This window comes from Streptopelia decaocto (assembly GCF_964273445.1).
Source record: "Streptopelia decaocto genome assembly, chromosome: 17".
In the NCBI taxonomy this organism is placed as follows: Eukaryota; Metazoa; Chordata; class Aves; order Columbiformes; family Columbidae; genus Streptopelia; species Streptopelia decaocto.
In genome coordinates this window covers 10797208-10811857 of record NC_138672.1, presented here as the reverse complement: position 1 = coordinate 10811857, position 14650 = coordinate 10797208, and the positions used below count along the sequence as shown (strand labels likewise).

General features: G+C 44.4%; 1 protein-coding gene across 6 annotated transcripts in view; it reads left to right on the top strand.

The window, feature by feature from the left end:
- Window positions 1–14650, top strand: part of STRBP (spermatid perinuclear RNA binding protein) — a 59322-nt gene that overhangs the window by 6454 nt on the left and 38218 nt on the right. The gene's annotated exons all lie outside the window — the stretch shown is intronic.

Sequence of the window (14650 nt, the reverse complement as noted above, 5' to 3'; positions counted from 1 at the left end):
ACTGCAGTGAAGGAACTTGGGCTCATCTTATTTCCCTCGTGAAGACTTTTGCCATTGCTGGACTCAGAAATGAGATCTCAAGATGTCATCTCCGATACCTGCTGGAGCTATTTTGTAAATGCAGATGGTACAGACACTTAGAACATTTGGAATTCTACTCCACTTCCAATCCTAATGTCTTTCCCTTTACTCTCCCAGGTGGTTTAACTCTGCAGAAGATGAGAGGAAAAATAAATGCCCAAGAAACGGTTTCTCCCCACTTCTGCTTTGAAGAATGCCTTTCCCATGTCATAGATTCTTAGTGATCGTCATCTTCTCAGAGAGCTAAAAGTGTCTTGTAAACAGCTGTTCAGTGTCCCAATGCTTCATGATCTCTTGATTTGATGTTTTGATAATTTGACGTAACAAATAGATTAGGGTTTCTTTGGTTACCCAGACATGCCGTCCGAATCTTCAATCATATAAAAACATTATTTGTTTCTTTAAAGTAATCAGTTATTCCATGTGGATGACCTTCAAGAGGGGTGGGTGCATCACCGGGCCTCTGTAGGCTTGACTTGTAGTGTGTCTTACGGCTGCTCCCCATGGCGTTCCACGGTGTGCGTCCCTGTGCAGCCCAGAGCGACTGGGAGCGTTCCCTCTAAAGCTGGAAACTGGTGCAAAGCCCGGTGCGGAAACTCTGCGATACTGGGCACAGGGCAACGTTGCGATCCAGTGCGGGTCTGGTGATCAAACTGCAAGTATTGATTATGGGAGCAGTTGGTCCCTTTTCAGGTTCTGCCGCTGATGTACTGCACAATTTAATTTCTTGTGTCTGAAGTTCCCCTATAATGACCTGAAATGTTCTTCTCTCTTATAAAAACTGTTATTTTAGAACCAGTAATAAATGTGCTCTGGTAGATAGAGTGGCAAGTGTTCTAGGAAAGCCAGGAAGAAAGGCAAATCCTGGGAAGGTGAGGGGGAGACAAGGCTGAGAACTTCTTTGCTTCTGGTGGGTGAGGGTGGAATTGGTGGCTGCCAATAATATGAGCTCAGAGAAGCAGCTCATTCTGGCTGAGCCCACATCTGTACACACCTCCTCATCTCTACAGATGGCCAGGAGGCTGAAGAGAGAACACAGTTGTCTAAATTTGTGTGAGAGAAAAGAATCATGACTCCCACCTTGGAGGCAAACAAGAACCTCCTGGAACGGGGGTATTTTTGACAATTAAAAAAATTTGGTTGGATTTTCAATCTTAGCAAGTTACATGAAGCCTGACATAGTTTGTAGTTTCTAATTTTTTTTTTAATTATATATATTACTTTGTAGTAAGAGATGGTTGGCTGGAGCTGTACTCTTTACTCCTTCAAAACTAGCCCGCTGAGGACTAAATTTGATCTAGAAGTCTTCTTTGCATGCTTATGCTTTAACAACTTGTAAGATACTTTTCCACTCCAGATTTCACAGTACTTCACATTTCAGAAAAAGCAGCTGTCTCCATGTAAATAGTGATGGTGCTATTTGAATCAATCATGATAAAAGGCACAAAAAGAAAAGCAAAATGTTTTTGTCTTCGTGTTTCTTTTTTACTAAGGTTAGTGTGGGAATAAGATTGTCTTTTGCAAGGTTATTATTTCTGCGCAGTCTGCTTTATCTTTTGGGGGAACTCAGTCCTTTTCCTTTTGTTGGCCCATGAGATAAAGGATATTGTTTAAAGCAGGTAGTTGGGAGTCAGCATTATATAAGGAATGAACTCTTGACCAAAAATCTATTTTTGTGGATGTGGCCTCATGTAATAAACCAATAATAATAAGAGCAGTTTACAAAGTAAATCTTTGGCAGTTCTCTGATTAAACCGTGTTCTTTACAGGCAGGGGTTGAATACCAGATATTCCTGAATCGTGACTCTATATATTGTTCCCCTCCATCCCAAACACTGAAGAACCTGAAACTGGAGAGTTCCTCACCCTTTTAAAAACAACCGAGCGATGTTGTTTAACTTCTTGCTGTGGGTCGGGAGCCTGAGCTTCACGCCAAGTTTGTGTGGAACAAAGCGAGGCTGCAGAGTGAGGAGCAATCTCCTGCAAAGAACGCTCATATGGAGCTGCTGGGAAAGCCACAGCTGCTGAGGCACTGTGACATATTAAAGGAGATTCTTGAAAGAGAAATGAGAAATGGCCTGCCTTGAACATTCTTTAATAAATTACAGTTCTTGGTTGAAAAACTTAGCAAGTGCCTAGGTGCAGTATTTTCTGTTCCTTAATATAGATTCTGCGTTAGTGTTAAAATAACCGTGTGTTACAAATGGATCTGTTTTTTCTGTGCAGTTGGGTAGTAACATACCTCTGGTTTGGTTCCTGTTGAGATGCTTCCAAGTGTGCTTTTAGTACTGCAACATAAGTGTAGTGTCATTGTCATAACAGCATTCCACCCGGTGAGGAGTTGCAGCAGCACCGTGCAGAGACGTGGTCGATCTCTCCTGTCCAGGATGATGTTGGTCATCCTTCCAGCACCACGTCTGCAAAGCTTTCTGTGATGGCTGTGTCGAGTTCCGTGAAATTCTGGAGTGGAACAATATACTGAAATAGTATTAAGGGTAAAGGAGATTCAGGAGAGTTTGCAGAGAAACAGGCAAATACAGAGTTGAGCTGAGCTGATTGGGATCAATGAGTTGCCCAGTGAGGTAAGAGAATCCATCTGAAACTGTCAAATATTCCTTCAGCATTTGGAGTATCCATTTACTGATGCTTCTGCAGTTACTGCAGGGCTTGAATATCGTTGTACTGGTGCTTCTGCAGTTGCTGTAGAAACTGTTGGCTCGGGCTGTCACCTCGCAGTTCTCCTCCAGAGCAAGAACTGCTTGAGGAGAGCTTGGCGGGGCTTGGGACTCGGTGGTACGTTTATTGTTTTCCTTCACACTGCAATCTGTAATCTTTATTTTAACTTAAATCCCTTGGCTAACTTCTTTTCTTTTGCTTTTAAATGTTTGATCTGTATGTGGTACTTGCAGTGAGGGAGTTCTCTTGGGGCAGAACAAAGACTTGCTTGCTGTTTGCACTGGCCACGACTGATTTGCAGTAGTCGGCTGGTTTTACTGCCAGTTTTAGCAGGTGCACCTTGTCTCAATGAGTTCTCTTTCCCTTCACACAGTACAGTAGCAAGTCTCATGCACAGTACATAGACTGAATGTTGGTTGAGAGCTGAGAAGTGCTGGGTAGCTTTTAGGCCTCTTTCTGTGTTTATCTGCTGTTCAGGAGACAGAATTGCTTGTCTGGAGATCTAAATATCCAGAATGCGTGTAGTCCAAGGGAAGCAGTACGTGTTTGTCACGTGTGCGTTTGCTTTCCTTTTGTTGGTTCCCTAGGAGCCTAACAAAAGATGGGAGAAAAGGAGAAAACCAGTATAATCAGCGGGGAGGAAAAGTGGCTGTTTGGCAGAGCCGGGGTTGCCGTATGGAAGCACACGCTGCGTCTGCTCGATGCCTGTTCTGAGTGCGCTGCTGTTGGGCGGCTGGAGCGCGGTGTGAAGGTGGAGGAGGTTTGTTGGAGCTGGGCTTGGGTGCAGGCAGGGGAGCGGTGACACACGCGCTGCTGGTCACCCAGGAGTTGCCAGTTTCTTTGTGATTTCGAAGTCAGATGCTTTCTGACCCTCCATCTGTTTCAGTTGGTTTTGGGTGTTCTGGATGACTACACAGTATCTAGTGTGAAGGCTGTTTCTTTTGACTGGTTGATTTGTTGTTGTTTTGAGAGAGAGAGAAGAGTGAGCTCCCTTATCTTCCATAACCTGCTCCTATGCCATGTAGAGCTTTAAAAATGCCAAGTGACAAAGACAATTGGCTTTGTTTTTTTCTTCAAAACCAAACAGTAGGCCGAAATTCGCCCAGAGTGAGAAGCTCAGTGCTGAGGAGTGGGCTGCTCTGAAAGTGGGGCTGCTGAGCTTCCCCTTGTGCAGAATGGCTCAGGTCCCGTGTCCCAGAATGGCTGGTGTCCTGAAATGTTCTGATTTTTCTGGCTCCTGTTCTTCCTGAGAACAGACAGTTTGTGTCCTGCTGCCTAACAAAAGAGGGACTCCATTGTCCTCTTTTGAAAAAGACACATAAGGTTCCCAAGTCCACATCAGTTTTCCTTACAAAAGAGCGGAGTGCTCAAAAAATTTGATGCCTGAAAATAGGACACATTCTGAATTAGATTCTTGAGTTTAATCACACCACATTCAGATATCGAATTGCTAATTTGAATCTCATGAATCTACAGGTAATTGTTGTCAAGTATGTACTGTAGAGTTTGCCAGGCTGGCCTGTGAAGGATCGCCCTGGTCCTGCGAGCGAGAGGCTGAATGGCAAAAGTGATGCAGCGTCTGTTCCAATCGAAGTGAAGAAGCCTAAGGGAAGGCTGGACAGCTAGAAAGGGGGTCAAGTCTGTGCTTGGTGTGTACAGGAATTGACAAACTTAACTGCTTTTCTGAGTCCTACCACTGATTTACTGTGGCACTGGGCAAGTCACCGAAGTTGCTGGGCAGTGGGGTCTCTTCTGACTGCAAATGGCACAACAGAAGTGGTGTGAAATTCTTCTGTGTGTAGCTGAGCTCTGGTTTTTTTTTTTTTTTTCTAATGAAAGGGGTTGGAGCTTGATGCTGCAATCAGGATGGAAGAGACTGAGTAATGGTTTTTAGTTTCTGCTGTCAAGTCCAGCCTGGAGATTCCAGTGTCCCACAGGTTAGCAAGGGAACGGTGGGTAGTACTGTCTGGTTACCAGTAGATGGAGAAGTAGTTTCCCAGATTTCTTTGGTTTGTAAGCTCTGAGCTGTTTCATTCAATTTATTGTTCATGGTGTTGCAAAAAGCCTCAGTCTCGTGGCTGCAGAGACAATGCTGATGAACTCGCAGGGGCTGGCGGTGTCTTCCACAGAACAGCCGGGTGACACCTGCCTGCTTTGCTGGGTGTCTGGTTACAGGATTTAAGAATGAGATCAGAGCACCTAGAAATGCGATATATTCTCCCCGTAGTAAATGGAAAAAAATTACCACAAGCACTTTGAACCAATACAGTTGTGTGAGTAGTTGTATTCAGCAAACTATGCTTATTCTCCAATGGAGATCGCTTTGATTCCTCTATTAGCTTTTAATTTTCATGGGTATATTCCAAGAGGAAAAAACACTACTTAAGTTTTGTTCTTAGCACAGGGATAAATGGAATGTCTCTGTCACTTGTCTGAAACCATGTGTTGAAAGGCTTGATTTCTTTTCCTAACAGTTTTGCAGAGTAATAGGACAGAATATGATTTGGATTACAGAGGACACATGCTGGGTCAGTTTAAAGCCTGCCAAGTTTTAATTTGCAATTTCTAGAAAATTTAGAGCAGAAGCATCTGAGTGCCTGCAGAAATCATCATTCTAAATTTAACTTGTGGTTTTTGTCTCGGTAAAGTGTGAAAGTGTCTGGTAGTATTTGCCCACTGAATTTCGGGGACAACCTTGTCTTGTGTCCAGGGTCTGCACTGGTGGTTCGGGTGTTGTTTTCCTGGTCCTGCAGTGTAGGACTTGTAAATGTTTCAGAGCAAAAAGCCAAGTGAAAAAGTGTCAGCTAGCTTTGATGGCATCCTTTCTGTTTCTCTCAAAACAAGCAAAAAGCCTCTGGAAGAATATTCTTTCACCTTGTTGTTGTTTTCTTTAACATATTTCTGTAGTTCATTAGTGATGAACTAACGTATTGAAATGGTTCTCGGTGGCCCCTGCTCGGTTGCAGTAAGCGTAGGAGTTTCCAAATATCACGGAGAATGCCAAATACAGAGACTTTGTCTCCGCGACAGACGAGCTATGCAGAGCAAATAGAAGAACTCAGAAAACAACAGAAGCAAATGCTCTTTCCGTGAACAAAGCAACACATTTATCTTACTTTTCTTTAAAAGGATTTTTCTCATTAACACAAAAGTTTCAGTTTTAGAGTTGAATTTTATTTGAACTGTGGATTGAGCTTGGTTGATGGCATTATAATCTGACATACTTTTACCACTACAAGTATAGTTTTAGGCTGTAAAAAACAAGCAGGATTTTTGTGCCGACAAGAGCAGAAGTAGGTGTTCCTGTCCCTTTGGTTCTTGTTCATAATGATGGTGGTGTGATATGGGCACAGATTTACATAGGTGGCTAAGCAAGCAATAGAAATGTTCAGACTCTAATCCAGCTTTCTCATAACTTCCCACTGAAGGATGAAAGGTTTGATACATCCCGTTGTCCGGCTCAGGAGAATACCATCCATTTGAATAGCAGCTGGTTTTATTTCTGGCTTTGCCCCTGCTCTCTGCGTGTTGAACTGTGCCCCCTCCTACCTTGGCACTTTGTGGTTTCCCAAGTGCACCTTTTGAAAAATAAAATAAATCCCATTGATGTTGCTTTCAGGAGCAGCAGATTTCCTGTTATCGGGGAACTGAAGTGGCTAGACACAAAACACAAGTTAATGGCCCCAAATAAACTAACGTTGATTGTTTTTCTCTAGTCTTTCCCCTGATAGTAATTTCAAGTGTTACTTTTAGCAACTATTGTGTATGAAGTGAGCTTTGGGGAGAAAGTGAGATTTTTGTTGTTGTAAATCGATCTCCCAGCAAAGCTGAGAGCATTTTGAATGCTGCTATTGATTGCACCGTCGGTTTGTTTCCCTCGGAGGAAAGCGGGTTTGCAGCCGCTTGCCGTCCCATGCTGGCTTTGCCATCCTACCGGGAGTCGCGGTGTCGACCTCCAGCTCGTTCCGGAGCAGGTTCCTGTGGCTGCGGCCGGTGCGTTGTCCCCCGATGCTGGTGTTGGTCACAGCCTTGTACTTTGCTGTTGTGGTGCTTCATGCTGAGAGGGAAACAAGGTATGATGTGGATTACCTGATCTAAAGAAAACAGTGGAGAGTGGCAAGGACTGAGGACACCTCTTTTAACCAGAGAACTGAAGGTGTCTCACGCTGTTGAGAATCCAGTGGCACACTGGAGATGGCATTGTTATCTATGAAGACAGATTAAGCTAATTCATAGTCCTATATGAAATTTAAAGAAAAGAGGCTAAACCAATAAAGTTGTATCCATGTTCTTAAAAATGACGTCCAGGTGGGATTGGCAGATTATCAATGATAAAAGCTTCTCCACCCTCCCCCCGCCCAGATTTCTAAGGATGAGACTGACAGATACAACTTGCACTGAGAAATTAATTTTGCAGTTTAGCTTGTGGTGTTCACCCTGAGCAAGGCCAGCGCGATGGGCGCTGCCCAAATGCTGTTTCTCCTCTTAAACACTGCGCTGTACGAACCGGAGAGAAGAATAACAGATGAGTTTTGCAACTGGAGTTGGCAGATGTGACAGCACACGGATGCAGGGTAGATCTGCTGAAGCAAGAAGATGCTGGATTAAGCCAATTTAAAGTATTTTTAGACTCCTACGGTTTTCCAGGGAAATAGGATTTTTTTTAATATTAGTTTTGTAAATCCCCAAAAATATTTGACTTTTTTTTTTCTTCCTGTTAGTCAAGCTAGGACTTTCTACTGCAAAATCTTGTTCAAGACAGAACTTGAGGTCTCTAATGTCAAACCGACATTAGAGACCTCAAGTTGTAACCGACATTAGGTTATCATGCATTTGAAGTAAATACTTGCATTCTGAGGCTGAAAATTGACGGCAGCCAGCACACCCTTCCTGAGGGGGATCCCTGGTGTTTCTGTTGCAGGGGCTCTTGCACTGTATTCTGAATCATATTTGGTAGCTTCTGCTGGCACATAGTATTTCAGTATTTCTACTATTTGTCTGACTCCAGGTGCTTCCATTAATAACACTGATGCACTGACTTTGAATAACATTTTTTTGAAACATGTGCTTGTTAGAAACAATTCTACTAAAAATCTCTTTTTCGTGTGAATGACTTACAAAATCAATTTCAAGTCAGTTGTGGGAGCAGCTCGTTAGCGGAAGGGCCAGCGGTGACGGCGGAGCAGCAGCCGGTGGACCCTGCGCGGCTGAGACCCGCTCGGGCGGCGGCTTGTGAGGGAAGAGGGTTCCCAAAGGGCCGGGTTTTCTTTCCAAAGCAGCCTAAGGTTACAGATTTTGCTTCAGACGCTTCCATGGCATTACATGTTGTGACACTGAGCTTCACACTTCCCTGGAAATAGTAATCTAAGACAAAGGAGGAGAATAGAGAAATTAACTGAAAATAACAGGGCTGGGTGGGTGAGAGATGGCAAGAAAAAAACCCCTTAAAGAAGCTTTTAGTAACCTAGAACCTTTGGCAAGATGTTCTTTGACAAAATAGCCAGTTATACAGGAAGTGAAAAATTAACCTGAATTTGTTCAGTAGTTGTAGTGGAACTAATATAAGGTAAAAGCCTGATGGAGGATGTGTTATGGGCACAGGGCACACCAGCTCTTTGCACAATACTTGCGGAGTCTTGTGGTCTTCTCTTCCACATCCTTTTAAATCTTCTCTCTTTAATTAAAAAAAAGAAGTCACTGAGGCAGCAGGAGTGCAGGACTGCCACACTGGAAAATGCAGGGGAGTGGAGCGTCATGAATGTTTAAACTGGCTGAAGGCAGATGTGCACAGCAGCCAGTGTGCATTTGCAATATTGAAACTGCCAGCTTCTTTACATACTGATATCGGGGGGAGAAACTGCTGCTTGAATTTTGCCTTTAAGGGTTGCTGGGATTTTAGGTGCAAGGATAGCATTTATTCTTTAAAAATATTAATATTTGGAAACTTTATGTAAACATTAGAAAAATGTGAAGCTTGCATAGAGCGTTTACATTGTATTACTTGTAAGAAAGAATTACTAATTATAACACAGAGGTCTAGGATCCACGTTGCTTTTCTCTTTCATCTTAAAAATTGCCAAGATATGTATTAGCTTGAAACACAGAAGAGGGAACAGAGAGCAGAGCAAACGTGTTTTGCTGTTTCCTCGTGCGGCTGATGAGAAATGCGAACCACCGATGGGTGCAGGTCTCGTTTCACCGTAGCCAGCTCGTCATCCTCTCTCGTGCCCAGCGCAGGGCAGCAGTGCCGCGGTTTCCAGTTTGCAGGCTGGGCACGTGCCGTTGACCATTTCCATGATACACCCGTGGCCGCACAGTTCTGTAGAAGACACGTTTTCCTGGTGGAAGAGGGACACCTTGGTGGCCTTTCCCTGTGCAGGCTGCATGTGTCAAGTGCAGCTGGTCGGCTGTGGCTCAGGTCAACCTGAGCCTGTGGGATGTGAATCATAGCAGGGAAGAAACTGGGGCACTGCAGCTATTTCAGCTGAGCTGGAGGGTGCTGGAGAAGGAACGTCCCTGTTCTTCAGCGCTTAAACGTTGTGGCTGCTTCCCGCCATGGTCCTGGGGCACAGCAAACCTCGCAGGTAGGGAATGAGACACGAATGGTGTGGGCATGGGAAGATCAAGGAGTCCGTGAAGCTTTAGCGTTGGGATGCGGGTGCAGGACAGGGCTGGGAGGGTGAGCTCAGCGCGGCACCGAACTGCACCGTGTGCTTGAGGAGGTACAACTGCGGTTCTGTGATGTAGTTTCAGGCATAGGTCCAGAATTTTGCTTAAACCAGCTTTGTCTCTGGAAAAATAACATTGCAGATGGTGAGTGTCATTTCAGTGTAATGTAATCCTTTTCATTAATTTAGTTAATTGTTCATCTGTAAATGAATGTAGTTTGTGTTATGAAGATGTGAGTGCAGTTGTCAAGTGATGGCTGCTCACAGGTGGGTGCGCACTGCCAAGCAGCAGCAGGTTTCCATTGTCAGGTGTAGCCAGAAGAGCAGGAATGCCTATGGTAGGATGTTGCGAGTCAGAAATCATTTTAATGTTCCACAGACTCTGAGAATCCAGCGGTGGCTTCTGTCTTGTCTCGAATGAATACTTTGCTATTAATCATTTATGTACTATCTAATCTATGGGGTTTTTTGGTTGTTTTTTTTTTAAGATACCTGCCAAGAAGTTCTTTTAAGATGTTTTGTCTTCTGCAGTGCTCAGTTTTACAGGCAGTTCTGTTTCAGATGTTTCTGACTGGTTGAGCAGGAAATACATTAAACTTTGTCTTTACTCAGTCTTGTACCTTGACACCCATACCAAGACATGAAGGGATTTTCAAAATGATTTAATTAGCCTCTGTAGCACTGGCTGGGACTGGTGTGCTGAGCATTGCGGAGGTGCCAGGGAACATGAGGCCATATAAAAATCTGGAGATATATATATATATAAAAAATACCTTGAGGATTGTAGCTGGTGCGCTGCTCTGAAGAGGGTGGTGCTGTACCTTCTGTCCTCAGTACTCAACAGAAGCTTGAATCCTAAAGGATTTCTATTCCTTCCAAAATGATTTCTCTTTGTTATACATAATACTTTGATATCTGCAGTTATTTCTACTAATGTGTATTTCTTCCTGCGGTTGGATTGTGTGGTTCTATCTAAAATACAGCATTTTCTTCTTCAAACGATGGTGTATGTGCTCACCCTGTGGCTCTGTGTTCTTTCTTTAACCTTCCTGTCAGGCTAGTGATGATTTCCCCTTAGACCATCTTTTCTTCACCCTCTTTCAGGAGCTAAAAACATGAGGTATATAAATCCTGCACATCCCCCTTCCCTTTTACCTTAATAAATCAGTCAGAGATTCCTGAGCACAGGAGCCTTTTCTCAAATTGTTGTGGGAACTGAACAGGCAGCAGTAATTCTAGGCTCAAGTATTTGTATGAAGTGTAAGAATTTGCCAGAGGAAGCACCTTTCCAGCTTTTAACTGTAGTGTTGTGTTGTAATTATTCATTTGGCTGGAATATTCCAGGCTTCTAGAGGGTAACCCAGATGCAGCTTTGCCAGGAATTGCGGTACTTGGAACATAACAAAACTCTGCGTCTCCAGGTGAAACTGAATGCTGAGCATATTGTTGGAAACATTCTGAGTCTTATTAAATATGAATCCCAGGGTTACAATTGCAGTTCTTTACAGAATGCTTGTGTGGTTGTGAGTGACAAGGGTTTCTGTTCATATGAAGAAAGCAGCTCTGTACAGTGTACAGGGAGTTTGGATTTAAAGTAGGAAATGCCAGCACAGCAGAAGGTCAGCCACACTTTGCCTGTTTCTCTGCCCCGTACTCCTCACTGAATCCTCAGGAATTGTATTTCTTATCTGTTCCCCTCGCTTTGTTGGTACTTATAACATGAGGGAAAACTATTTTGATATTTCTGTCAGTTATTTTGACATTAATCAACACTGCAGATCTTGTTTTGTTTGGTGTCTGGGTACATTATAAAAAGAGTTGCTGAAAGAGTTCAATTATAATATCGGCCTCTCTGCCAACTGTATTGAGCTGTTCTGAAAAGCGGCTTGTCTTTTCTGACCCAGATACACAGTTTCCAACTGCGGGAGATGCTGCCAGAAAGACTCTTGGCAGAAGGCCAGCAATAAAATTATACTGCAGAAAAACGCAGCATATTTTCAGCAGCACTTTGCAGAAAGTGACGAAAAATTACCTGTCTCCTGAATGCAAAGCAGAAGTCAAAATAAACTTCCAATTTAAGGTCACATGTCTCTTATTCTGACTACTAAAAGTACAAAAAAAAAAAAAATACAAGTTGCACTTTCCTATTCTGTATAAATTTCCATTTCTTTTCTCTTACTGTGTCAAATAGACCTTGGGCTGTGTTAGATACTCCCTGGTTTGTCATTAGCAACCTTAGCTGTCCTTGCTGCTCTGCTACCACAGGCTGGGAGGGACCTTAGGGTGGTGTTCGCTCTAACTGGAGTTCTCATGGGCACATACTGGTGTGAGGGTAGATTAGGAGGGTGGAGGCTGTTTTTAGTGCTTTCAGCTGAATATCGTTGGCATGCGCCTTCTTGATGTAGCATTTAAAGCCCACTGTCCTGGTGTTCTTTCTGCTCGGCCTGGCCAGGAGCCCGAAGAGCAGCTCACTCAAGCAGGGGTCTGGAAGGTGAGTCTGGTGCCCCGGTTTCCCATCGCAGCGGTAACGCTCCAGGCGAGGTACCACCCTGTGCCGCGGGGCCCAGGGTGCCAAATGTACCCGTGTCTCCCTTCTTGAAGACGATAGCTCCCGGATTCTGATGTTACGTTTCAGTCCCCATGGAGTGCAAGTACTCATTTCTCCTGCTTTTCCCTTTTCTGTTTGCAAGCACTCAAAGGCAGCTGAGCACATTCATTACTTGTGGCTGTTTAAATGTCTGTCTCCTGGGAATGCAACTGCAGATGCAGGGATGGATCCTACTACAAAGGCCTCCTCTGAAATTCTTTCCCTTGTTTGTCTGGTGCCAAAGCATAAACTTCCTCTATGAAGGATGGGATGTTTAATGGAAACATTGTTAGACTGTCATGGTGTTTTAATAACATTTCTAATGTGTCAAATCCCCAGTGACTTTAAACCACATTGCAGACTCTACTCAGCTCCCCTGTGGCCTGGTTTGGAGACAGTATTTAGTCTTGTTTTACACTTTAGGGCCACATGATGGAGAGATAAAGTGACTTTGTCAAGGTTGCCAAGGTCTTGGTAGTGCTAGTAGCTTTTCCTAGAAATTCTCTTGCAAGTGTGGGTGGCAGCTCCTGGGCAACACAACCATTTCCATATTGTGCTTTTCAGTCTGGGCATCAGCTGCTCCTTCCCTGAGGATGCAGGGACAAATATCCTGCTGGAGCCTGGTAGTAAAACGAGGCTGTTGGATTTATGGGATTGCTGCTCACTTTACATAATGCTTTCTGATGTGTTGGGTGCTGAGCTGTGTTCAGCTGCCTTAGTCCATATGGTTGGAGCAGATTTGATTTTAGTTTTCCTTAATTTAATTCTGCATGCTGTCAAATGTACTTTGTTCTGTATATTGTGTCTGCAATTTTATAGTAAACTCCCTCCTGTTTAGTTCTTTTATTGAAAGATTTCTCTCAAAGTCTGAACTATATTAGGTTTTCACTCTTGTGCGCATTTCCATGAAATATTCTTAGGATGTTAATGACTAGAAAGGCATCATTTAACTCAACTCTCAGGATTTTTTTCCCAGTTTTCTGAGTTTTATAATAAAGATCCCTTTGTAATTCAGCTGTATATGCCTTCACCTCAGCCATTCACTGCTGAGAAAAAAGGGCAGGTAGAATTGAGCCTGTAAATACGTTCATCCAACAACTTCTGCTCGTCACTGAAACCTGAACCTGTCTTGAAAACAAGATGGTTACTACCTGCTGAAGGTAGAGTGTTGAGAGGGTGTTGGTGTTTTTGCTTCATTGGTCCAGTACAAGATTAACCCCCATCATAGCTGTGAAACATTTATTTTTCGGTCCATTTCAGATATTGAAAGAACACCAAAAAGCACTTGGCACATCTGGAACTGCAGCCTGGGGTGTGTGGTGAGGCGGCTCAGACCCGTCCTCCCCACAGCAGCCTGCCCAGCAGCCTGGGGGTGCCCCAGGCCCTGCCCAGCAGCCTGGGGGTGCCCCAGGCCCTGCCCAGCAGCCTGGGGGTGCCCCAGGCCCTGCCCAGCAGCCTGGGGGTGCCCCAGGCCCTGCCCAGCAGCCTGGGGGTGCCCCAGGCCCTGCCCAGCAGCCTGGGGGTGCCCCAGGCCCTGCTCGGCTCTCGGGGTCCCTCTGCTTTCAGGACGCCGCGCAGCTGACGAGCAGCAGCCCGCGGTTACCTGGAGCGCTGCGGGGCTGGGACATCGCACCGGGCACGTGCTGGAGTCAGCAGCACAGTTCGGTGCCCTTCTCTGCCTGGAACTGCCCAGTTACAGTTACCAGAGGAGACGGCAAACTGGAAATGTGAAATGTAGTAGTCCCGGCGAAGAAGATAGCTGGGATTTAGTGTGAAGAGAAAACCAATTTGAACATCTCATTAAAGTCTCTCTAGCTTGCCATCTGCTGACTCAAAAAGCATATTATTATTATAGAAAAGCAAAACAGAGACCTTGTGAAGAGCCTGTTTGCTTCTGTCGATGGTCAAAGGCTACTTAGTGTGGCAGAGCTTCTGACGAGCTCACAGAAAGCAGCCAAAGCAGCAATCTTTGCTTATTTCTCCTCGTAGCTGTCCCTGCTTGGCTTTCAGGATCTCTTAAGAGAAGAATCTGGCTCTGTGAAAACACATCCCCTTCCTTGGTTGCTTCTGGGAAGCAATTTGGTAGAGTGTCAGTCTACCTTGGTAGGGTATATAGCCTTGTAATAAGAAGGGCTTTCGTTAGCTTGCTTTTCCCAAGTATTTTTAGTGTGGCTGCGTTTAACGCTCTTGGGGTTTCTTCCTTGGCAGTCCTGAGCTGCTGGAGCAGACAGGCCCTGCACAGTATCCTTGTCTGGCTGCTTTTTGTTTTAGCCAATTCTGCAGCCTAAATTCAATGGTGTGAGGGTACAAACAACTATTAGGCACTTGCTGCCAAAGCTATTGGTCCTGTAAACACTTCACTTCTTCTTTACTAGGAAAACAGTGAAGCAGGATTTGTGGTTGCCTTTCCCCTGGCATGTTCAAATCTCAATGGGATGCAACATTTTAATTATTCCCTGTCACACCCCCGAGGTTTAAGGATCTACAAGGCTTTCAAGTCATCTCGTCTATCCCTCTGCTGTTGCCAAACATGCTTTTAATCTCTAACAATGTCAGGATTCTCTGACAGACAATATGCAACATATTGCTAGAGAAGGAGGATTGACACACAGGAAAAAAGGAAAACATTTGAGTGTGT